The sequence below is a fragment of the Elephantulus edwardii genome, unplaced genomic scaffold (assembly GCF_000299155.1).
Source record: "Elephantulus edwardii isolate Elephantulus edwardi_28Jun2011 unplaced genomic scaffold, EleEdw1.0 scaffold00354, whole genome shotgun sequence".
Classification (NCBI taxonomy): Eukaryota; Metazoa; Chordata; class Mammalia; order Macroscelidea; family Macroscelididae; genus Elephantulus; species Elephantulus edwardii.
Window position 1 is genome coordinate 803,977 of NW_006400104.1, and position 24,539 is coordinate 828,515.

General features: G+C 43.0%; 1 protein-coding gene across 6 annotated transcripts in view; it reads right to left on the reverse strand.

Moving 5' to 3' along the window:
- Nucleotides 1-24,539, reverse strand: part of CYFIP2 (cytoplasmic FMR1 interacting protein 2) — a 175,048-nt gene that overhangs the window by 20,528 nt on the left and 129,981 nt on the right. The window lies entirely within an intron of this gene.

Genomic DNA, 24,539 nt, shown 5'->3' on the forward strand with positions numbered 1-24,539 from the left:
TTGGTATACCATCTATTCCTGGAGCCTTATTTTTGGCCATGTCCTTCAAAGCAGCCTGAACTTCTTCTTTCATCACCATAGGCTCTTGCTCATACTGACCCATAGGACTAAGGGATTATGTAAATTTGTGTACGAGATCCTGAGACCCCCAATGTCAGGAGAGCGAGGCGTTAACCGGCTACCAAGGCTGACCACTCTAAAGGGTCAAAAGTAGAAAGTCCCTGAGAGAGTGGGAGGAAACTGTGGAACAAAACTCAGAACCATCTAAAAGGCTGGGCTTCGCCCTTCCCTCCCAGGCCGGTGAGCCGTCTAGAAAAACTTGTGCGGGGTCATTTTTGGGGCAGTAAGATCGAGCGAGGAGCCCGAGAGCCAGGGCGCAGCCCCAGAGGTCGAGCCGCCTCCGCCGTGAGACCCCACCTCAGCCGCCGCCGCCTGCGCCGCGAGATCCCCACCGGCCTCCCGGAGAAAGAGCCCCGGCCTCCGCGACCACCAGCCGAGCTAACCGCCGACCAACCACCACTGAGGTGCCGGAGTGAGAGCAGAGGAGGTGGCATGAGCGAGGCGGGCGAGGCCACCACCACCCTCCTGCAGGCTCCGGCGGAGGCGGCCCCCTTGGACGCTGCGCCCAAGAGCCCGGGGGGCAGCGGCGCGCCCCAGGCCGCAACCCCAGTGCCCACCGCCCTTGTCGCAGGAAACCCCGGTGGGGACGCGACCCCTGCAGCCACGGACACCTCGCCACCCGCCCTTGCAGCCACGGCCGGCAGCGAAGACGCGGAGTAAAAGGCTGGGCTTGCTGGTCTGATGGACACTGGTCGAACCCTGTAGACTATGCATTTTGTGACTCTTTTAGCTTAGAACTAAATGGAACCCACCTCCAGTGACTCAATTTTCAGACAAGGGACAGACAGGCCTGTAAGATGGTCAATGACCGCATAAAGGAACACACTTTCTAGCGAAATCAACCACATCAGATCAAAAGGGTAGCGTTTACCCATGGGCAAACCCCAGGAGGCTGGAAAGGATTGGAAATGTAAATCCGGAACAAGAGCTAGTGGGAAGAGTGCTGTTACAATGTGGTTTGAAATCAGTGCATCCCAGACACTCACCATCAATGCATCTTGATGGCATGTTCAATTGATTTCTGACTGCCAAAGTTGGTAGAAGCCATCTATTTCCTCCTCTTTGGCTCTGGTTGTTGGTGCATATATATGAAGGATAGAGGTATTCACTGGACTTCCTTGTATGTATATGAATATTATCCTGTCACTCACCACATTGTATTTCAAGATGGATCCAGAAATGACTTTTTTGAACTATGAAAGTGACCCTGTATTTCCTCTTGTTTTCATCTCCTGCATAGCAGATCATGATTGTCTGATTCAAAACGTCCTATGCCAATTCATCTCATTTTGCTAATACCTAGTGCATCAATATTTATGCGTTCCATTTCTTTCTTAACAATGTCCAATACATTCATGTTTCTCACATTCCACATTCCAATTACTAGTGTCTGCTTACAACTATTTCCCCTCCTGTGTGTTTCCATATTGAAACCTCAGCCTCAGTTGCCATATATGCTTGTCTACTCTCAGTGTGCTCTATTGTACACAGGGTTTTCAAAGGCTTGTTGTTTCAGAAGTGGATGGCCTGTCTTAATTCCGAGTCTGTCTTAATTCGACTGCTCATCTTTAGAGCAGTATCTGACAGACAAGTATTTTACAGAAAAAAGCAGTTGAAAGACATATCCCCGGTATAGAAGTCACCAACAGATTCAATATTATCTCCCTTCCCCTGACCTCTGGCACCTGTGTCTTGACCCATCCCTTTCCCTACTTCACCAGCATCCCCTTTCTATTCCTGCCAACACCATTTAACATCTTCTTCCCCCATCCAACCCTTGATATGATGGCTTAGGTCTTAATTCACTTATGTGGTGTCTAATGCCTAGCTCTGTGCTGGCCTCTCACACTGTGGCCAGTCTCTTTTGAGTTTCGTAGACCATGAGGCAGTCATCAGAACAGAGCAACTGCATGGTTCAAAATTAGGAAAGGAGTGTGTCAGGGATGCACCCTATATCCATACCTTTTCAGTTTATATGCAGAATAGATTACTTGAGAGGCTGGACTTTGAGGAGGAATGTGGTATCAAGATTGGAGGAAGACTCATCAACAACCTGGATTATGCAGAGGATATAACCTTGCCCACCTGAAACTGAGGAGGACCTGAAGCATTTGTTGCAGAAGGTCAAGGATTATAGCCTTCAATATGGGTGAAGCTTAATATCAAGAAGACAAAGATTCTCACCACTGGGCCAATTGGCAGCACCATGATGGACGGAGAAGAGATTGAGGTTGTTAACAATTTCAGCTTGCTCAGCTCCACAATCAACACTCTTGACACGAGCAGTCAAGAAATCAAAAGACAAATTGCTTTAGGAGGTTTGTTGTTAGGGACCTCTCCAGAGGGCTGAGGAGCAATAATGTCAGTCTCGAGACTGAGATGCATCTGATTCAGACCATGGTCTTCTCAATTACATGCTATGCAGCAGAGAGCTGGGCAATGGCTACAAATGACAGAAGAACTGATGTCTTTGAGTTGTGGTGCTGGAGAAGAGTCTTAAACATATCACGGACCGCCAGGAGAACAAATTGGTCTGTCTTTGAGAGGGTGAAACCAAGCTTCTCCTTGGAGGCAAGGATTTTGAAGCTGCATCTCACATAGTTTAGGCTCATGGCCAGGAAGAACCAGTCCTCGGAAAAGGACATGATGCTTGGAAGAGTGGAGGGAAAGCACAGGCGAGGAAGACCCCAGATGAGGTGGATTGACGCTGTAACTGGGGCAATGGGATTAGGTGTATTGAAATTGGTGAAACGAGCTCAGGACAGGGCAGGCTTCCGAGTTATTCTAACACAGAGTCACTATGAGTCAAGGCAACTCAAGAGAACAAATAATAATAATCAATGTACTGAACATAATGTGCAGGAATTATTGAAGGGAAAACAAAACTGTTCTACAAATTTTCATCCAAATCATAAAAAAACTTAAAAAAACAGAGACACGAAAAGTTACTCAAAATCTTATATGAGAAACTTTTTAGCCTCATTCATATCTAATGTTGGTTTTATGTACCATTACAATTCATATCTAATGTTGTTATTTTTATGTGCTGTTGAGTGGCCTGGGACTCACAGTGACACTATGTACAAAAAGCCCTAAACCCTGTTCTATCCTGTGCCACTCTCACTGTCTCCAACACACCTACCCCATTACTCCAGTCACTGAATCAATCCATCTCATAGAGGGTCTTTCTCTACTACACTGTCCCTCCACCCTTCCAAGCAGGACATCCCTCTCCAAGGACTGGTCCCTCCTTGCAACATGTCCAAAGTATGTCAGACAGAGTTTCAGAATCCTTGTCTCCAAGGAGCAGCCTGGTTGGTTCCACTCTCTCCAGGATGAATCTGTTCATTCTCCTAGCAGTCCATGGTATATACAATATTATTCTCCAACACCATATCTGACAGGATCATATAATCTACTCATTGAGGTCTGGGGCATAAGTAACTAAGATCTTTTAAATTTAAAAGAATTATACATATGCAGTTGGAAGAAGATGAAAAGTTTTAAGCTATCATTAAGTTCTTAAAATAATTAGTGTCACTTGTAGTGTTACTCTTACCCTCCAAGGTAATCTCTGTCTTGATTTTGTTTAGGTAATGTTTTATATTGGGGAAAATCTACTGCTAAAGACCTTTTTTTTAAGAAATACCTGTTACAAAGGCTTAAGTTGTCAGTGTAGGTGGACGTGAGCTGTGAGAAGAAAAGAGGCGGCAGCAGGGATCAGCTCATGAAGATTTTTGTAAGGCTCATTTAGCTGTCTGGACCAGATACTCTGAGGGTTTTATTAAGGGAAATGGCATGATGTACCCACAACTTCAGAAAATCTCCCTGTGTTTCAAGGGAGAGAAAAGGGACCAGGGAGTCTGGAATAGTCCGAGAAACAGATGGGTAGGCCTTTCTTCCTGTGGCGCCTCTGAGTGGACTAAAATCTCCTTGGTAAGAAGTCAAGCACACATTTTTAGCAATTTTGGCAAGTCTCTAAGTCTTGCAAAGGATCTACCCAGAGGTCTCTAGGGCTAATGGCCAAAGGCCTGGCTGTCTACTACTGCCTTTTTAAAAAAGAAAAGCCAATGCAATGGTTTTTATCTGTCCACTCTTATCCTATTTTCCTACAAACCTCCCATGTATGACAACAGCCCAGAAAAAGAGAATTATCACTGTAAAGAGGACTGGGGGGGGGGGGCAGGGAAGGTAGTTAATTATGCAAAACTGAAAGAATATAAAAACAATGAACAGGGGGAGAGAGAAGGGCAAGGGAGTAAAACATGCAAAAATGAATGAATGGAAATCTAACTTCTCTGGAAATGTTCGTTAAAATCACAATTGAAATACAATTTTATTTAAAGAAAAAAAAATGGAAACTCTGTGGCACACACAGTTCTAATGATACACATGGGGTCCCTAAGAGTTCAAATCAATTAGATAGTAAGTAGGGGAATTCTGGGGGCAGAGTCAGTAGGGAGTTACACCGCTGATTCGAAGGTCACATCTCTGGCAGTTCAAATCTATGAGTGCCTATGCGAAAGAGATGGACAATCTCTTGCCACTTGAAACAGCAATTTCAAACAGCTTCTTAAAAATAGGTCAGTTAGGAGTCAGTTCTGACTTGACAGCAGTGAGTTGAGATGATAAAATAGCTTCTCATAATGATGAGGATCTATTTATTACACTCTACCAACTCCACACCCACCATCTCATTTAATACTGATGACTCTTGAGGTAGGGTACCACTGGGGTCTTTTGGGGGGAGTGGAAACCAAGGCTGAAAGGACTGAATAACTTTCTCAGAGTCTACACCGTGTTCAGCTGCAAGACTTGAATCCAGGCTTTGGCAGTTATCCTTTTGCCTTGTGTTACTTTCTTGATCTTCATCTGTGAGAATCTCTTGCCTTTGACTGCTACAGTTTCTTTAATCATAGGGTAGCACATGTTTGTTTTAGACATCAGTAGAGTGGATTGAAATGTGTCTCTAGTAATAGGTTTTGAATTCCTGCCCCTCACACCTGTGGGTTTGATCCTGTTTGAAAACAGGGGTTTTTCTTGTGTTATGTTAATAGGGTCATGCAGGAAAGGCCAAATCTAAACCTGATCACTTCTCAGTTATTATAAATACACAAATAGATCAGAACAGACACAGAGGCAGTTAACTGCATGGGAGGAGATACAGAGTATAAATGTGTATGTAGTCAGAACCACTTAAACAAGTGGCATCAAGTCAAGTCTAATGGCTATCCTATTTGAGTAGATTTGCCCTATCTGGGTTTCAGTGTCCGTGGTCTTTTAGAAACAGATCTCCTGGCCTTTTTGCCAAGGTCCTTCCGCATGGATTTGAATCTCCAACCTTTCAGTTAGTAGACGAGCGTGCTGATTATTTGAATGGCCCATGGACTCCACATAGTTATATTTCTTGTTAAGTGAAGGAATCAGGGAAGAGTTGGAGCTATGCCTTCATAATTATTATCTTGCTGAATTAGGCTGCTCCACCTGCAAATTACAAGGCCTACAAGAAAATCTGACCCCACTGACTTTCCTGAATGATCATCCTACGCCTCAAGATTATTTGCATTATTGTAGTAGCACTGGCAAAGTTTAGCATGGCAGCAAGTAATAAATGTTGGAGAGGCTATGGTGAGATAGGAACTCTTACACATTATTGGTGGACTATAAAATGGTACAACTTCTCTGGAAGGCAGTTTGGCATTTCCTCAGAAAGGTGAACACAAAAATTCCTTATGACCAGCTATTCCACTGCTTGGAATAAACCCTGAGAAAATAAGGACTGAAGAACAAATAGAGACTTGTACACCAAGGTTCATTGCAGTGTTATTCAGCATAGGAAGAACATGCAAAAAACCCAAATGCCCAACCACAACGGAATGGATTGAGAAACTGTGGTACGTTCACACAATGGAATCCTATGCAACATAGAAGAGCAATGATTTTGTAAATTACTACCTAACATGGGAGGGACTGGAGAGCATTATGCTGTGTGAACTAATTCAGTCTCATAAGGACAAATTCTGTATTAAGACCATTACTGTAGAACGAGTACAAGGATCCAAGGGGAGGAGGGACTTAATCATAGGGTCATACAATTTGATGGGAGGAGGAAGGGATGGGTGAAAGAAAGGGGAAAGATCTGGTGTGAAAAACAATGTACCTGAATTTTATGAAATTTGTATGTAAACCAGTATAAAATAAAAAAAAATTAAAAAGGATTATTTTGCAAATAACTATCTGCTGAAGTACAGGTTCTCAGAGCTTTCCTCTTTCCTCCGTCCTGTCTTATCAGCTCTTGCATTTTGTCATTGTTGTGTGTCACTGAGTGAGGACTGACTCATAGCTGACCCTTCAGTGGGATTTCAGAGGCTTTTAATCCCACAGGTGGAGACTGTTCATCTTTCTCCCATGGAGCAGCTTACGGATATGGACCTCTTGCCTTAGAGCCAGCAGTGTAGCTTTTTGCATTTTAGTGGGTATAATTCAGATAACCTTTCAAACCAGTGGAGTGCTCCTTTTTTTTTTTTAAATAATTTTTTTAATAAAAGAAAGAAAGTCCCTCAACAAAATGGATTGACACAATGACTGTAGCAATGGCTCTAACATGTCAGAAATTATGACCATGGCACTGGAGAGCACCGAGTTCAGGTCCATGATTCATAGTGTTGCTATAAATTGTGATTAATTCAATGATACATAACACAAAAACAGTTGTTTCCCTCCACCCCCCAGTTCACTAAATCTATCAATGATCTTAGGACACCATTGAAACTATCCTTGCTTAAGACTCAATTGTCAAGCTCAAATACTATTTTCTTCCTTTGTATTTCCTAATTGCTCTGAAACATTTAACACTTAACTATAAATTTCCTAGTATTTCTTCTATTTTTAAATATATATTTTTGTAGACATTCATTAAATAAGTGAGGTGGTTATCCATAACTTCTTCTGTCCAAAATGTCTCCTTTTATCTTTTAAAAACTCTTACTCTTGACTTAGACAATTTTTGCTTTCATCACACCCCATTCAACAACTCCCTCTTAACTCCCTCTTCCTATACTAACATTTAATCCAAGAGAAATTGCCACCATTTTAAATAACCTTGTACCTTGTATGTCATGAGCTTTGCTTAAGATAAAGACTTCAAAATTCTTAATCAGACTAAAGAGAAACCTTTCCTTCTGGAGATACAACAAAGAAGACGTGAAGTTGGAAAGTGTTAGCAGCCGTGGATATTGCCACATGAAATATATCGGATTGCAGCAGAAGAGACTGCAATGGAAAGACAGAAAAACAAGAGGAGCAATGCTGTTCATGTCACTGCCCCTAGTCATTGCAAAAATAAAAACTCTTTTTTCCCCCTTTATACATTTTCATGTTGTTGTAGAATTCAGATGAATTAAATTAGTTAGATATAGTTCTAGAGGAGTTAACAAAAATTTAAGACCATCATCAAAGAAAAAGTATATAGATGCTTATTAACTTTTCTTTTGCAAAGTTTCTAAGTTTAATGACAACTAAGAACTCAAAGAAAATGTTTGGATATAAATTTTTATTAGTGGCTAAAACCTTATAAGCTAATAAAAAAAGTTAACACACAAATGGGAGATTTACTCTTCCAGGCAGGGAAGATAACTCTGTTATCTTGCCAAATTCTGCAAAGGTGTATTTTCTGGCTTGGGGCTGAGGCGAAGGTGTGGCTGTTGTCACAATACAGTGTGAGCTGTTTGGATTTGGCTTCCTGTTTAAAAAAGCTTTTGGGCCCTCAGGTCTGTGGCCTCCGCCTGCTTTTTTTAGATCTCCCAAATAAAATAGGCTTTGAAGCAGGAGTGGCATCCACTTCCAAAAAAAGCTTGCCTCCAGAAACTCTATGAACTTGGAGAAAAGATGAAAGTTTTGTGTTCAAGACTTTTGTTCATAGGGTCACCTACAACTTTACGGTGGAGTGCTCCTTTTAATAGGAGAATTTCAGACACAGTGGCAGAAAGTGGAGATGCCTGGGGAGGGGTCCCCTTGGTGTCTCTTGAGTTATATTATCAAGGAGGAAGCTGTCAAGGCTCAAGCCTGCCTCTGCTGCAGACCCTCCCTTTACTGTGACCTCCAGAATCACCCAATGCATAGAAAGTACAGCCAAGCTGAGGAAGAAAGTAATAAAGATTAAAAAAAAAATGAAGTTGGAGAGTAAGCATGAGCTAAATTCTAAGAGCCTTTCTCAGAGTTTGCATTTTTAGTTCTAACTAACCCACTAATCACCTTAAGCGTAATGACCATGATCTGGGTTTAAAATGTTACATTTTGCTGAAGTCCTTCTCCTTTTGCTTTCCCTACTAGCGAATTTCACCCTCAGCATGTCTTTTCCCAGCACACAGGAGCGTGAGCCTCATAGCAGCAGGGTTCTTGACATTTCTTGTCACCTGAGCACAGGGAAATGGTATTCTCTAAAAAGTCACTGAGGCAGAAGGCAGGCCTCCCTGCTGAGGGCACGAGAGGAGGACTCCTGCCGAGAGGTTCTGGTGTGCTCACAGGCCCACTCTCTCCTCACGTACGACCTCTTTCTAACTTGGACAGGCCAGGCCCCCTGGCTTCATCTGCCTTTCCATGGTCCTCAGCTGATACTTCCTGGTGGTAAATCAAATTGACGGGGAGCATTAGGATCAAGGCTGCGTCTGGAGCTCGCAGAAGCCCCTATAAATTTTTAAATGAGGTCAGAGTTAGCTCTAAGGCACATGTTACCAGAAATAAATATCACCAACGAGTGGAAGGAGCTGGAAATGAAAGACTCTCATAATGACATTATTTCTCCACATAAATAATGACCTTGTCTACTCAGCAACCCTTTTCCTACTTTTAAAATTCCATCAAGTTTCTTCCCCACCCTTCAAGTTTGTACAATGAAAAACGCAACACAGAAACATCTAAAAGAGCAATTCATTTCCTTTTACTCCACATGTAGATTCACAATGAATGTTTTGTCACAATGACCATTTGCTTTGATTCTACGTTTTACCTCAAGATGCCATGGTGATACTATGGTTAAACAAGTGGCTGTTGGCAGAAAAGTGGCATTTAAAACCCCATAGGTCCATACTGGAAAGGGTGAATGAAGCTAGGTTGATTGCTGGAGGCAAGGATTCTGAAGTTCTGTTTCACATCGTTCGGGTATAGTGCCAGGAGGACCAGTCCTTGAAGAGGGACGTCATGCTTGGGAGGGTGAACGGACAGCAAAAGAGAAGATGACCCTTTATGAGATGGATTGACTAGGTAATGGGGTGAGTGTGTTGGAGAAGAAGAGGCTCCGGATAGAGCAGGGTTCAGAGCTGTTGTACATAGGGTTTCTATGAGTTGCAAGCAACTCGACAGCATATAACAACAGTGGCTCCACAGGAGAAACTGTGTGTGTGTGTGTGTGTGTTATTACTCCTTACTTCCCAGTCAATACTCACATTTCTTCACATAGCCCTAAGATATGAACTTTAAAGCTTTTTTTCCCTTAGACTCAGGATATAACCATAGTGAATTTTCTAAAGTATAGCTAATAAGCAATGGCTCTACTAAAAAGAAATAGTTCAGTGAATCCTCCTTTAGGAACTGCCACTCCCTGGTGTTTCTACAGGACTCCTCTATGGAGGGGATTCATGAGTGAAAAGTGCTATCCAGTAAATTGTGAGCAAATTGCCAAGTGTCACTTATTATTCCCATTTCTTACAAGAGCCACTAAGGTTTAAGGGTTATGTTGTTGTTGTTATGTGCCATCGAGTTGTTTGCGACTCACAGCGAACCTACGTACAAGAGCCCTAAATGCTGTTCTATCCTGTGCCAACCTCGCCATCTCAAACACACTCATTCCCACCACTCCACTCACAGAATCGATCCATCTCATCGAGGGTCTTCCTCTTCTGTGCCATCCCTCCACTCTCCCAAACATGATGTCCCTCTCCAAGGACCAGTCCCTCCTTGCAACATGCCCAAAGTATGTCAGACGAAGCTTCAGAATCCTTGACTCCAAGGAACATTCTGGCTTCACCCTCTCCAGGACAAACCTGTTTGTAATAAACTGAATGCTATCAGGATGTAGGGAAGGCATGGTACAAACTAGAGTTCATCCTGAGGCACTAAGGTCATCCTTAAGGGTTTACCAGATTCTTCCATTTGCTGACCCATCCCTCCTGAGTCAAAGGGGAGGTTTTCAATAGAAAGAGCTTGGCTTCATTTGCATTGAATTCTCTTTGTGATTTACTTCCTGATAATTTTCAGTAAAGATGCAGGGAAGCTGGGATGGGAATCTTCAGTGGAGAACTGCTGCACCTCCCTCCCATTTTTCATGCTCTCTGTTCTATCTTATTCCTGGCTATCTGTCTCATTATTTATAATTATAAAAATACTTTACCCTTGGATTGCAACAATTATTAGGTGGTTAAAAGTAAAACTACTACTTGCTAACAGTTGTTGTGAGATGCCATCAAGTTGACTTCAACTCATAACAACTCTACGGACAACAAATGTAAACACTACCAATCCTGCACCATTAAAAACAAAAAGGGCTTTGAAGTATTTTGCAAAACTATTTTATGACAATAAAACCTACACAAACAAGAACCTGTGTAAGGCAAAAACTTGCCAGAGAAGGAAAACACAAATATTTCCAACTAAAATGAGCAACAGAAAAATGTTAAAACTGCACCTGGACGAAAGCAGGAAACTCACATGACCTGAAAAAACAAGGCAGTCGCACTGTGTTCTGGCTCTCACAGGCCTGTTTAAGGAAACCACAATTAAAATTCTTCTGGGGATGAGCTTTCATTTTGTATTGATTTTAGTCTCAAATTTTTTTCTCTTGTATTATCAAGCTTCATCTTGCATAGTTGCAAGGAGGGACTGGTCCTTGGAGAGGGACATCATGTTTGGCAGAGTGGAGGGGAAGCGAAGGAGAGGAAGACCTTCGATGAGATGGATCGATTCTGTGACTGGAGAGGTGGGAATAAGTGCGTTTGAGATGGCTAGGTTGGCACAGGATAGAAGAGCGTATAGAGCTCTTTGTACATAGGGTTGCTGAGTCGCAAGCAACTCGATGGCACATTATCAACTGAACTCATCATTGTTGCATCAGAAACAGGTCATAGCTTATCCTGTACCAAGTTTCAGAGGCTGTAAATCACATAAGAGACTGCATGTTTTTCTCTCACATAGCAGTTGGTGGATTCAAGCTACCTGCCTTTGGGCTGGCAATGCAACTCCTTACCCGCAGGCCACCAGAGGTGCAGTCAAGCTGAGTACGTCTCATAAGGACCCTGTGAACAACAGATCTTAAGCTTGTCCTATCTGGTGCCGTCCTCACACTCTGACACATTCAAGCTATTTGCCACAGTTACGGTGTTAATCCACCTGGTTGAGGGTCTTCCTTTTCATTGCTGTCCCTCCATCTTTCCAACTATAATGTCCCCCTCTAAGGAATAGCCTCTCCTAGCAACATGCCCAAAGTATGTGAGATAAAGCTTTATCATCTTTGCCTCCAAAGAGCACTCTGGCTGCAACTTCTCCAAGATTTATCTGTTTGTTCTAGTCCATGGGATAGTCAGAACTCTTCTCTAATGCCACAGTTCAAAGGCATCAATTCTTCTTCTGTTGTCCTTAATCACTGTCCAGCTCTCAGATGCACAGCAAATGACTTAAAAAGACCAGCGCCTGAACCAGGCACACCTTATTCATCAAACTGACATGATTGCTCCTCAATAATTTGGTGAGGTCCCTGAACACAGACTTTCTCAGTGAAATATGTCTCCTTATCTCCTGACTGCTGATTGAGGGTCCAAGTAAGATAAAGTTGTTGACAATTTAAATCTTTTTGCCATCTATCATGATGTTGCCTCATGGTCCAGTATCAGGAATTTTCGTTTTCTTGACTCTGAGACGCAATTCCTATCGAAGGCTCCAGTGTTTGACCTTCTTCAAGTCCACTTCACTTTAAGCAAGCAAGCAAGCAAGCAAGGCTGTGTCATACGCATAACAAAGGTTATTGACAAGTCTTCTTTCAATCCTGATGTTACGATGTTTTTCATAACATCCAGTTTCTTGAATAATTTGACCAGAGCTTGTGTTATAATTTAAAACCTTGAGTGATTGCCATGAAGATGTGCAACTGTCCCAGCTCACTTAATCTATGAGTACACCCTCATTTCGTGAGGCAAATGGGTGCTACCAAATATCAGTACACGAATAGCATAAACAGGTGCAGCATGATCCTAAGAATGTCACATTCACGCAGTATAGGACTAGCATCTAATTTTAGGCTCTGTTCTTCAGTCAAATATTATGCACAATTTTTAGTTGATTTCCTAGAAGGAATTATCAAATCAATCTCAAAACATTCTTTTCTTTTTAAAAAACAAAACATTCTTAAATAAACTTTAGCTCTGATTTTTTAGAGAACAAAAGGGCAAACAATTCAGCTTTATGTTGTATCTCTGTCAAGTGCTGAGGGCTCTTTTCCCTCAGATCCCCCACTCTACAAGGAAGGGCGTGTGGGGAGTAAGACTTCTCTGGCTCTGAGCTTTGTTCAAGAAATCAGGGAGCTCAAAGTTCTAAACATTCCCTTATATGGACACACCTAGATTGCTAGTGTTTCCTGCATTCTGACACTAACTAAGCCCCTGGACACAGGGACCCACCAAGGTCCTACTATGCATAAAGTTTGAACCCACCCAGTGGTTCTGAAAAAAAAAAAAAAAAAAAAAAAAAAGTCAAAAGAGTGAGACAGGCAGACTCTCTCTCTCTCTCACACGCGCGCGCACACACACACACACACTTGGTGATTTGCTTCTTTAAAGATTAATCAAACCAAAATCCAGAATCATTATGTTTATTCTGGAAAGATTACCACCAAGAAAACCGAATAGGGCAGTTCCACTTGATGGCAGCTGATGGAAAGCCAACAGTAAAAGAATGTCCCTTCTCCCAGCCTGAAGTTGTCAGTGTGCTAATAGTTAGAATTACCATCCAAGTCAAATTGAGGCTCACCAGAATCGTGTCTGCTCACCTGAGAGGGATGTATGGACAAGACAGGGACATATCAACTGGCTTTCCTGCTCCCCTCAAATGCATCTCAGTGATGTTCAAGGCTGGAATTCTCCAAAGTATGGGGGATGGGGTACAGGATTGCGGTACTCAATAGCAATGAGTCACATGGAGAGAGTTATGTCCTTTTAAATTTCTTATCAATCTAGCTGACAATTCTAATGAGGAGGTCTCCTTTTGGTACCCTATTAACTCCTTGCTCATGTTTGCTAAGTTTCCTTTTTTATCAAAGAGGGCACAGGTCTCCAGTTCAGAATCCTCAGCTGGGAGCACATATGACTGTTACTCCGGTTGCTTTTTAACAGTGGCTAAGTGATAATGGCTTTTTTTTTAATAGAAACGATAGAAAATTTTCTTCTTAACTAAGTGTAAGTTGTGGTTGTTGTTAAGTGTCGTAGAGTCACTTGAGTATAGTGACCCTATGTACAAAAGCCCTAAACCCTGCTCTATCCTGTGCCGACCTCATTGTCTCCAACACGTCTACTCTGCCATCCCAATCACTGAATCAATCCATCTCATCGAGGGCCTTCCTCTCCTGCACTGTCCCTCCACTCTCCCAAACATGATGTCCCTCTTCAAGGACAGATTCCTCCTTGCAACTTGCCCAAAGTATGTCAGACGAAGCTTAAGAATCCTTGACTCCAAGGAGCAGCCTGGCTTCACCCTCTCCAGGACAAACCCATTTGCTCTCCTAGCAGTTCATGGTATATTCAACATTCTTCTCCAGCACCACAGCTCAAAGGCATCAATTCTCTTTACTCAAATTAAATAAAAATATTATGTAAATAATACATGCCGTAGATGCAGCTATCACAAAAATTGTGAGGACTACATATCTTTGTAAACACTGTTGCTATTATATGCCATCAAGTCACCTGAAACCCACAGCGACCTTATATACAGTAGCTCATAAGCCTGTCCTGAGCCAGTCTCACTGACTCCGACACACCTACCCCCATGACCCCAGTTACTGAATCAATCCATCTCATCCAGTGTCTTCCTCTCCTGCGCTGTCCTTCCACTCTTCGGAGCGTGATGTGATTCTCCAAGGACTGGTCTCTCTTGGTCATATGCCCAAAGTATGTGAGATTGAGCTTCAAAATCCTAGCCTTCAAGAAAAAATTCAGTTTCCCCCTCTCCAAGACAGATTTATTTGTTTTCTTGGGGGTCCATGTTATGTTCAAAGCTCTTCTCCAGCATCACAACTCAAAGGCATCACTAGGCCAAGAAATTTGCCTTTAAAATGTCTTATTTGTATTTTAATAATTAAATGGAAGCTTTTATATCAGACTGCTCACTCTTTGGAGGGCTAGTCTTTTGTTTTGAGAACGCTGGTGTAGACAGGAGGGGAGTTCTGGTGGTGTAGTCTGTAGGGAGTTACACTGTTAATGCAAAAAGGGCAGCACCTCTCTGATGGTTCAAACCCAGCAGCAGCTCTGAAGGAGAAAAAAGGGTAATCTTCCCTCATGCAATTTTACAGCCTCCAGAAACACACTGGAGAGTCTGTTATTCATCACTTCTAAATGGACAGCAATGAATGAGTGAGTGCGGTGCAGCTGGTAGAGAGACCCCAGAGATGAGATCGTGGCTAACAAGCTCAGGGCTGTATTCTCCTCACTGATCAGCCTGTGGTCATGTCTGAAGAACCAGGGATCCTTATCTGCAGAACTGCTGCTGTCATGTACCTGGTGTTGCAGACCTTTTAAATTTGTTTTCCAAATTAGGACATGTTTGAAAGGATGTGCTGATGATTAAGGACTGTAAAGATAAGGAGAGGAAAGCTGGGCTCATCTCCCAGTCTGGAAACTGCTGAGCTCTGCGTCCAGACTGGAGAACTCAGAATCTCTTTAAAAGAAACACAAAAGTCTCCTTACTTTCTATTAAAGGAAGTTGGAAGGGTGCTGTGTGATGAGGCTTGCCTTGGACTGGAACTCAAGTTGTGGGCAGCTGAAAGAGTACTTTTTGGGGATGATAGGAAACATAATCCTGGGTCAACTGGAGGTGGTGTTGGGGGTGGGGGCAGATGGGGTGTAGTGACTTGCTAAGTGAGCAAGCATTTTCCTCATAAGGAGAATAAAACCAATAAATGTTTATATCAATAAATTCAAATAATAAATCACATACAAAGTAAAAAGTGAAAGATCCTTACCTTCTTCTCTTCCTTCCTAACCCCAGAGGTAACTACACTTCTCATCCAATGATCATGTCTATTATAGTGTGTATATGTATAAAAACATGTATGTGTAATCTTAGTGTCTATAAAGCATACCATACATATGTATAAATTGAGAAAAATTAATACACTAGTACCTAAAAACATCTGAAAGAATATCCTTTGGAATGTGAATGGTGATTATCTCAGGGGGGCAAAGTGGTGGCTCTGTTTTCTTCAGCTTTTTTTGTATTTTCTACCAAATAGTTTATTTCCATTATACAAAACAAAAGAGATGAGACTGTACTATGGAAGTAGGGTGTAAAAGGATCAGATGTGGGGCTGGAATTCAAACAAAAACAACAAGAAGCCTGCAAGCTCAGCTGAGCTCCTCTCTAGATCTGAGTGTGCAGGAGTCACGTCTAGTATTTATCTCAACTCCTGAACTTAAAAGTCACTGCTCCCTTTGGGGGTTTCTCATCTGCAAAATGCACAATTGCTCTAAGTGGGTCTAACGGGAAAGTTTCGTTTACCAAGCCCTCCTGCAGGGCATATCTTGTGACATTTTTGGTTGTCACACCTGGGATAAAGACACACCTAGCATCTAATGGGCAGATGCCAGGAAGACTTCTCAGTAGCTAGTGCTATACAAGGCACCTCTCCCCAAAACAAAGGCTTATCTGACCACAGTGTTAGTCCAGTGGCCTTCCATGTGGAGAAGATGTCCTTGCCATTTCTAAGTAGGCTTTTCTTGCCCCGACCAGCATTAAATTTTGGGTTTGGGTCCCAGTCCCTTGTGGCATTTTCACATAATGGAACACGATGCAGCACTCTGGAGCAACAATTTTGAAACATACTACATAATTTGAGAGAGTCTGGAGAGCACTAGTCTGAGTGAAGGAACTCAGTCTCATAAGGGCAAATACTTTATAAGGCCATTATTGTGAAAACAGAAGGACAGATTGTTGTTGTTGTTGTTGTTTATGTGCCGTTGAGTCACTTGCAACTCATAGCGGCCCTATGTACAACAGTCCTAAACCCTGCTCTATCCTGTGCCCATCTCACTGCCTCCAACACACCCATCCCGATTACCCCAGTCACTGAATCAACCCACCTCACAGAGGGTCTTCCCCTCCTATGCCGTCCCTCCACCCTGCCAAGCATGATGTCCCTCTCCAAGAACCTCTCCCTCCTTATAACATGTCCAAAGTATGTCAGACGAAGCCCCAGAATCCTTGCCTCCAAGGAGCAGCCTGGTTTAACCCTCTCTAGGATGAATCTGTTTGTTTTCTTGGCAGTCCATGGTACATTCAATACTCTCCTCCAGCACCACAGCTTAAAGGCATCAATTCTCCTTCTATCCTTCCTAGTCATAACTAGTAAAGCATATATGGTGACCCAAGAAGGAAAGGGGTGGGAGCAGAAGGGTGAGGATGGGTAGAGGCGAAATCCCAGGGTTGCACAGATTGCGGGGTGGAGGTACGGGGTGGGTGAAGGAAAAGGGAAGGATCCGGCAGGGACCTGAAAAGACAGAGTAATGATTTGCAAGGTCCAATGGTGATTCATTTTATAAAACATAATACATGGAAATGACTGTATGAAACGCAATGTGAATCAAGAATAGTGTGAAACACAATGTATATGAACTTTGTAAGCAAGCAAACCAAAATACAATTTTAAAAAACTAGTTCATAGAAACAAAAAAAGAAGTCATGCTCCCATGTGCCTGGGCATAATGTGTCTGTGGTCCACTCAATGAAAAAAAAAAAGAAAAAAGAAATAAAGCAGGCAAAAGTGAAGAAAAAGAGTCTTAGGTGCTCGGTGAGGGGCACCGTAGTAAAAGACAAAACAGCAGTTGCTCACATGAACAACTGGCACCCCCTCCTGGTGTGTGCTGGTATAGCAACAACAAGATGTCTAGAAAAACATTCACAATTTGAACAAAAATGTAACCAAAGTGAACTATTTCTCTAATGTACCTTGATAGTGCTAATGCGAAACCTATGCTTGGACCAGAAGGCAGTCATCAGAACAGGGCAAGGGAACGCTGTATGGTTCAAAATTGGGAAGGGCGTACGCCAGGGATGCATCCTATCGCCATACCTCTTCAACCTATATGCAGAACAGATTATCCGGGAGGCTGGGCTCTATGAGGAGAAATGTGGGGTCAAGATTGGTGGACGATTTATCAACAATCTGCATTATGCAGATGGCACAACCCTGCTTGATGAAAATGAAAAGGACCTGAAGCACCTGCTGCAGAGGGTCAAGGACTGCAGCCTCCACTATGAATTGAGGCTCAATGTCAAGAAGACAAAGATTCTCACCACTGGACCAACTGGCAGCATCAGGATGGATGGTGAAGAGATTGAGATTGTACACAGCTTTAGTTTGCCTGGCTCCACAGTCAACACTCTTGGCACCAGTAGCTGGGAAATTAAAAAGCGCATTGCCATGGGAAAGTCTGCTGTTAGGGACCTCTCCAAAGTACTGAAGAGCAATGGTGTCTCTCTGGAGACTAAGGTGCGTTTGATACAGGCCAGGGTCTTCACAATCACTTGTTATGCATCAGAGAGTTGGACAATGACCAAGGAGGACAGAAGGAGAATTGATGCCTTTGAGCTGTGGTGCTGGAGAAGAGTATTGAGAATACCATGGACTGCTAGGAAAACAAACAGATTCATCCTGGAAAGGGTTAAACCAGGTGGCTCCTTGGAGGCAAGGATTCTGAGGCTCCGTCTAAAATAGTTTGGACATGTTGTGAGGAGAGACCGGTCCTTGGAGAAGGACATCATGCTTGGGAGGGTGGAGGGACAGCGCAGGAGGGGAAGGCCCTCTATGAGGTGGATTGATTCAGTGGTTGGGGTAATCGGGATGGGTGTATCGGAGATGGTGCGATTGGCACAGGACAGAGCAGAGTTTAGGGCTGTTGTACAAAGGGTTGCTATGAGTCGCAAGTGACTCGACAGCACATAACAACAACATCTTATCATTACATACCTGAGGGAAAATTAAACGTGCATAATATGACTTCTTTTAAAATACCACACACTTATCGATGGTCACTTCAATGCCAATTCATTTCACATAAGATTCAATAAGTTTAAGTGACAGCTCTGCTGCCATCCAGAGGAATGCCTTGATAAATGCCTGATGTAGTTTGACAAAGGAGGGTAGAAAGAACTTTGGTACATTGTACTGGGTTAATTTTGTACCAATACCTAAACATTTGTGTAACTTTGTTTCTCCATGTTGACAGGGTTTCTGGAGGCAAGCTATTTTGGAAGTGGATGCCACTCCTGCTTCCAAGTTAGTTTTAATTGCGGAGCTCCACCAAACACTGTCCATCATGGGTAACCAATATTACATTTGACACATAGTGTCAGTGTTCAGCATCACAGCAACCACAAATACCTCTGTACAGCAAATGGACAGACCAGTGCTATACCACCTAGAAGAATGTTTGACCAAAACCAAGTAAAACCAGTCCTGAGGGCTGTGAATTAAAGTCATCCACCTTTGGGTTGGTAGCATCATTTTCTGTCCACTAGGCCAACTGAGATCTCTCTATGTCGTTGTTCTTATCAAGCGCCGTCAAGTCATAGACTACTCATAGTGACCCTAAGAACAAAAAACCTGAACACTTGTATAACTTTCATTTCTTCAAATTCACAGAGTTTCTGGAGGCAATCAATTTCAGAAGTGGATGCCACTCCTGCTTCCAAGCTTGTTTTAATCAGGGAGCTCCACCAAACACTGTCCACCATGGGTTACCATTGTCGCATCTGACACATCAGTGTCACAGTGTTTAGCATCACAGTAACCATAAGTTACCTCTGTACAGCAAGTGGACAGATCGGGGCTATACAACCTAGAAGAATGTTTGACCAAAGACAATTAAAACCAGGTCTGAGGGGTGCAGATTAAAATCATCCACCTTTGGCTTGGTAGCATAACTTTCTATCCACTAGGCCAATAGAGCTCTCTCTATGACTCACAGCATTGCTATGGACAACAGATCTAACCCTTGCCCTATTCTACGCCATCCCCACAAACCGAGACACACTTGAGCCCATTACTACAATCACCACATCAATCCATCATGTTGAGGATCTTTTTTTTTCTCTCTGACCTTCCACATCTCTCAGCATGATGTTATCTCCCAAGGACTGGAACCTTAAACTGTTGTTTGTTGTTGTTAAGTTCCAAGCCTGCTTTAATCTGGCAGCTCCACCAAACACTGTCCACCATGGGTAACCATTATCACATACATGTACCTATAATAGATAAATAGGTTATAGCAATCAGTAGGGCTCTAGTGTCTGTCAGAAATTGTGTGGATGGCACAAGAGAGGATAAGGATCAGATCTGTTGTTCATAGGGTCACTACGAGATGTGCTTGACTCCATGGCACCTAACAACAAAAGGAATCAATAGGAAAAGATAATTCAATTAAGATGCACGCAATCTGTATAAAAGAGGGATTAAAATAACTCAGGTTGCTGTGATGCTAAACACTGTGACACTGGTGTGTCAAATCTGATAATGATTACCCATGGTGGACAGTGTTTGGTGGAGCTCCCCGATTAAAACAAGGTTGGAAGCAGGAGTGGCATCCACTTCTGTAACAGCTTGCCTCCAAAACCCCTATGAACTTGGAGAAATGATGAAAGTTATACAAGTGTCCAGGTTTTCATTCATAGGGTTGCTATGAGTCATCTACGATGTGACAGCACTTAACAACAACAACAGCATCGGAGAGGGCTCTAAAATGCTATCATCAGAAAAATAAAACTATAATTAGAGATCATGACATAACTATGGGAATGGCTATAATTAAACAGAAGGGCAGTCCAAGCGTTTGTGAAGAGGTGATGAAATGAAACTGTTTGCACACTGCTGATGAGGGTATAAATCTATATTGCCACTTGGCAAAATAGCCCATGTCTTTGGAAGCTAAACACACATCCACACGTTGGCTCAGCTATTCTACTATCAAGTTTGTCTAACAGAAATGAGAGTATACATCCATGAAAATGTATGTACGTAGGTATTCATGTTGCAAACTTGGGATGTCCAAATGTCCATGTCCAGTAAAATAGGCAATTCACCTGTTTAGTCATTTAAAGAGAAAACTGTGAGTGAATGGGGGAAAAAACCAACACCACAAACCAGCTATATTCTACATCATGGATGCCTCTTACACATACGATATTGAAGGATGAAGCCAGGCAGGAAAGAGAAACATACTGGATGATTCTATTTATATGAAGGTCAAGGACAACAAAATGAATCTCTGGGGATGAAACACAAAATCATGGCTACTTTGGGACACAGCCTGGAAGGAGGGTTCTTGGTTGTTGTTGTTGTTAATGTTACATCTTATTTATACACACACAACACAACAAAATCATAGGTGTATGGATTTCTGCATCTTGAATTTTGAGAAAATGTATAAGTACATAACTTAATGAAGATTGTTTAAATGATGAATGGTCAATTTATATTACCATCATGCAGAAATTATTTCTGCTTAAAAAGTTATGCCAGAGAAAGAGAGAAGTTATTTGAACATATATAAATAAGATGGGACCTACATCAGAAAGGACTTTGCTAATCGTTTAGAAAAAGATGAATGACACATAGAAAAATGAGAAAAAGTCTTCCTACTTTTCCTTCCTGCTTTTCTAAAACAACCAAATACTACTTCTATTTTTACACTAATTTTTAGGTCAGTAATACCCTATGAATATATTTTCCTGCTAAAAGATAAAGTCATTGCAGGTAAGGCTGGAATCCCTACTTGTCTCTTTCTAATCCCTGTTCTATCCTGTATCCTAGAGGAAATCACTGTTAGCTCTTTGTCCTGCTTTTTCTTCCTAAATATTTTTTAGGGCAATGCTATTTTGTGACACACACACATACATACATGTGGAGGTCTGGTGGCATAGCGCATACATAGCATGTTGTACTGCTAAAAGGTGTTCTAATTCACCAGCTGCCTTACAGCAGAAAGACGGACAAGTCTTTGCCCACAAGCTTACAGCAGAGGACCACCATGAGTCAGAATCAACTTGACAGCAGTGGGATGTATATTTGTGGCATCATAATGTGTATATTATCCTAGAACTTGATTTTTCATGTAGTATTATGCCTTTGTGCCACATTTCTATATTGTTATGTAAACCTTATTTTCAATTTTTTATTTATTTCACCCCCCTTGTTGTGTGCCGTTGAGTCAGAGCTGACCGGCACGGCCCCTCCTTCTCCAGTGGAGCATCTTGTGGATTCAGACCGCATGCCTTCGGGATTGCAGCACAACTTTTTGCTACTAGGCTACCAGAGCTCACTAACATTATTTCTTGCCTGCTTCAGAGGCTTCCATAGAATGGATGTTCACAGTTTACACAGCAGTTCCTCTTGGATGGACCCTGAATATTAAAGTCATTTTCTTTCTTCCTCTCTTTAGGTATTTGATAGTTAAATTTAGTATTTAATTTCTGCTTCATTCAGAAACCAACCCACTTCATTCAGAAAGCTGACACCTTGTTTGAATCTCCTGAAGTGCACAGGTTTGCGGAGCCCTGACCCTGGCCGTGCCCCCATCTCCGTGGCCTCAGTCTAGGAAACCTGCTTGTGGTCTTGCGTGTGAGCAGCTGACTTGCGGTGTGATCTCATGAGCACCTTCCCTCTCTGGTTCTCTATTTCCTCACCAATGACTGAGAGTGTTTGGACATCTGTGGTATTCCTAAGCCCTGAAGGTCTTTGATTCTCAATGCAGGCTTGTCACCATTGATAAATGCAAGTGGCCAGTCAATGATGGATACTTGAGGGGAAAAAAACCCCTTCCCTTGCAGCCCCACAAACCATCTGCTTCTTGCAGTCTTTGGAGGGGAAGTTTGGTAGATTCTCTCAGAGTTGCAGCACTTCATGAAAGGAGATGCTAACAGGGAACACTTAGGAACTGAGGTTCTAAATAGTCCTTCCATCCTTTCCCTATGGCTCCTGGAGGCCAGGTTTCCATAGCAACCCTTGCCCATCTAACCATGCTAAAAATCTGTTATTATAAAGAGGAACAATTAGCTGTCTCGAGAGATTACTGAAAGGAAGTAAAAAGAGAGGTATTTATTCCTCACAGAGGAAGAGCAAAACATGCTCATCTCAGGACTCTCAGGTAGGCGCAGGTTTGACAGCAACTGACACAAAGCCCTCATTTTAAAGATGGGACACAGTTACGTGGCAGGAACTCTTGCTGGCTCTTGTTCTGAAGCTCTACTGTGGTTTCCTTCTTGCTTCCTGAACCACTGTTCCACGTCCTTCCCAGCTCCTCCCTCACCTCCTCTGTTCCCTCTCAGCTGAGGTGGGGACCTGCAGCCGTACATGTCACTAATCTTCCAGTTAGTTCCTTGACAACCAAACAGCCTGTTAGAAAAAGGGAGTCATGTTCTGTGACACTTCTGTTTACAGCATTTCTGGGTTGTACACATGTGACGCACTCACTTCGGCCTCAGATCATCAAGAAGATATCTGGAAGACAGGCCTGCAAATCTACTTCCAGTACAATCACTCACTCCCTCATGGCTGTTGAGTCAGAACTGACTCATAGCTGACCCTCGAGCAGATTGCCAAGACTATCTAGTTCACACGGAGGAGAGAGGCCGTCTTTGTCCCACAGAAATGCTCGTAGACTGACATCACTGGAGAAGCATCACCTTTGGGTTAGCAGCACAATTGTTTATGAGCTGCGCCACCAGTGATCCCTGACTGAAAGCCCTGGGGACACAGTTCTATCCTGACTCACACGAGCTTTCCAGCAGCAACGCTCTTCTGTTCACACCCTCCAGCAGCTTCCAGTGATGTGACCCAGAAGCCCCACTGCCTCTCCTGCCTCAGTCCCTTCTTTGACCCTTTACTTCATCCCACTCTGGGTCCTTTCTGTGTCAAGCTCCAACCTCTCTAAAAACCTCCCTCTAACATACCCAACTTGCCTGTCAGATATTGTTTAAAATGAAGCATTTAAATTAAGATAGACTAGGAAGAAGGATTGGCCATCCACTTCCAAAATACACCAGGCCTTCAAAACCCCTATGTATAATACAGTAACGCACACTTAGAGTAGCAGACTAACATATATGGCAACCAATTGCATTGGGAAAATCTGCTGTCAGAGATCTGGACTAGATCGAGGTCAGTCTAGAGACTAAGGTGAGCCTAATCCAGGCTATGATCTTCACAATTGCTTGCTATGCATCAGAGAGCTGGACAATGACTAAGGATGACAGAAGAATTATTGATGCCTTCAAGCTGTAGTTCTGGAGAAGAGTCTTGAACAAACTAAGGACTGCCAAGAAAACAAATAGGTCTGTCTTGGAGAAGGTGAAACCAAATTTCTCCTTGGAGGCTAGGATTTTGAAGCTCAATCTCACATACTTTGGGAATGTGGCCAGGAGGAACTCATCATCATGCTCAGACATGTGGAGGGCCAGTGAAGGAGAGCAAGGCCCCCGGATGAGATGGATGGATACAGTAACTGGGGCAATGGAGGTAGGTGTGTCGGAATTCGTGAGACTGGCTCAGGCCAGGGCAGGCTTCAGAGCTGCTGTACACAGGGTCACTGTACATCGCAAGGGACTCAATAGCACCTAACAACATCATCATCATCATACCCATTATTCTCTATCCATCCTCCTACTCTGCTCCTTGTTCACAGTACTTATCAATCTGAAAGTCACTCTCTGTTTACATCTTTACTCGTCCCCATCATGGGAAGAAAATGCTAATACCTTGTCTATCCTGCTCATGGCCATTCCCCTGACTGTGCACTGTGGAAATGGGTGGGCTCTCGGTACTTTCTTCTGGATGGCTGTATGGATGGGTGACTGGACGTTGAAGGATGTTCTCACTGTATCCTGAGGTGTTCGGGTTTCTCAGTTTCCTATTGCTGCTCTGGGCTGTACCAGAGACCCTCATACTTGGAGGACTGGGGACACTACATACGAAGAGGAGCTGAGACAGACTGGAGTGCACTGGTGAGGAGGATGGAGAAGAGAACCTGAGAGATGGCCATCTCTGTGACTCAGCCTGAGGGCCAGCTAGGACAGACTAGGGGTCTGCTGGTGAATACTAGGAGCTGGTCCTGAGCGGGAGTCAAGGGAAAGCGGGCTTTTGCTCATCTCGGTGACTACTGCCCAGCCTG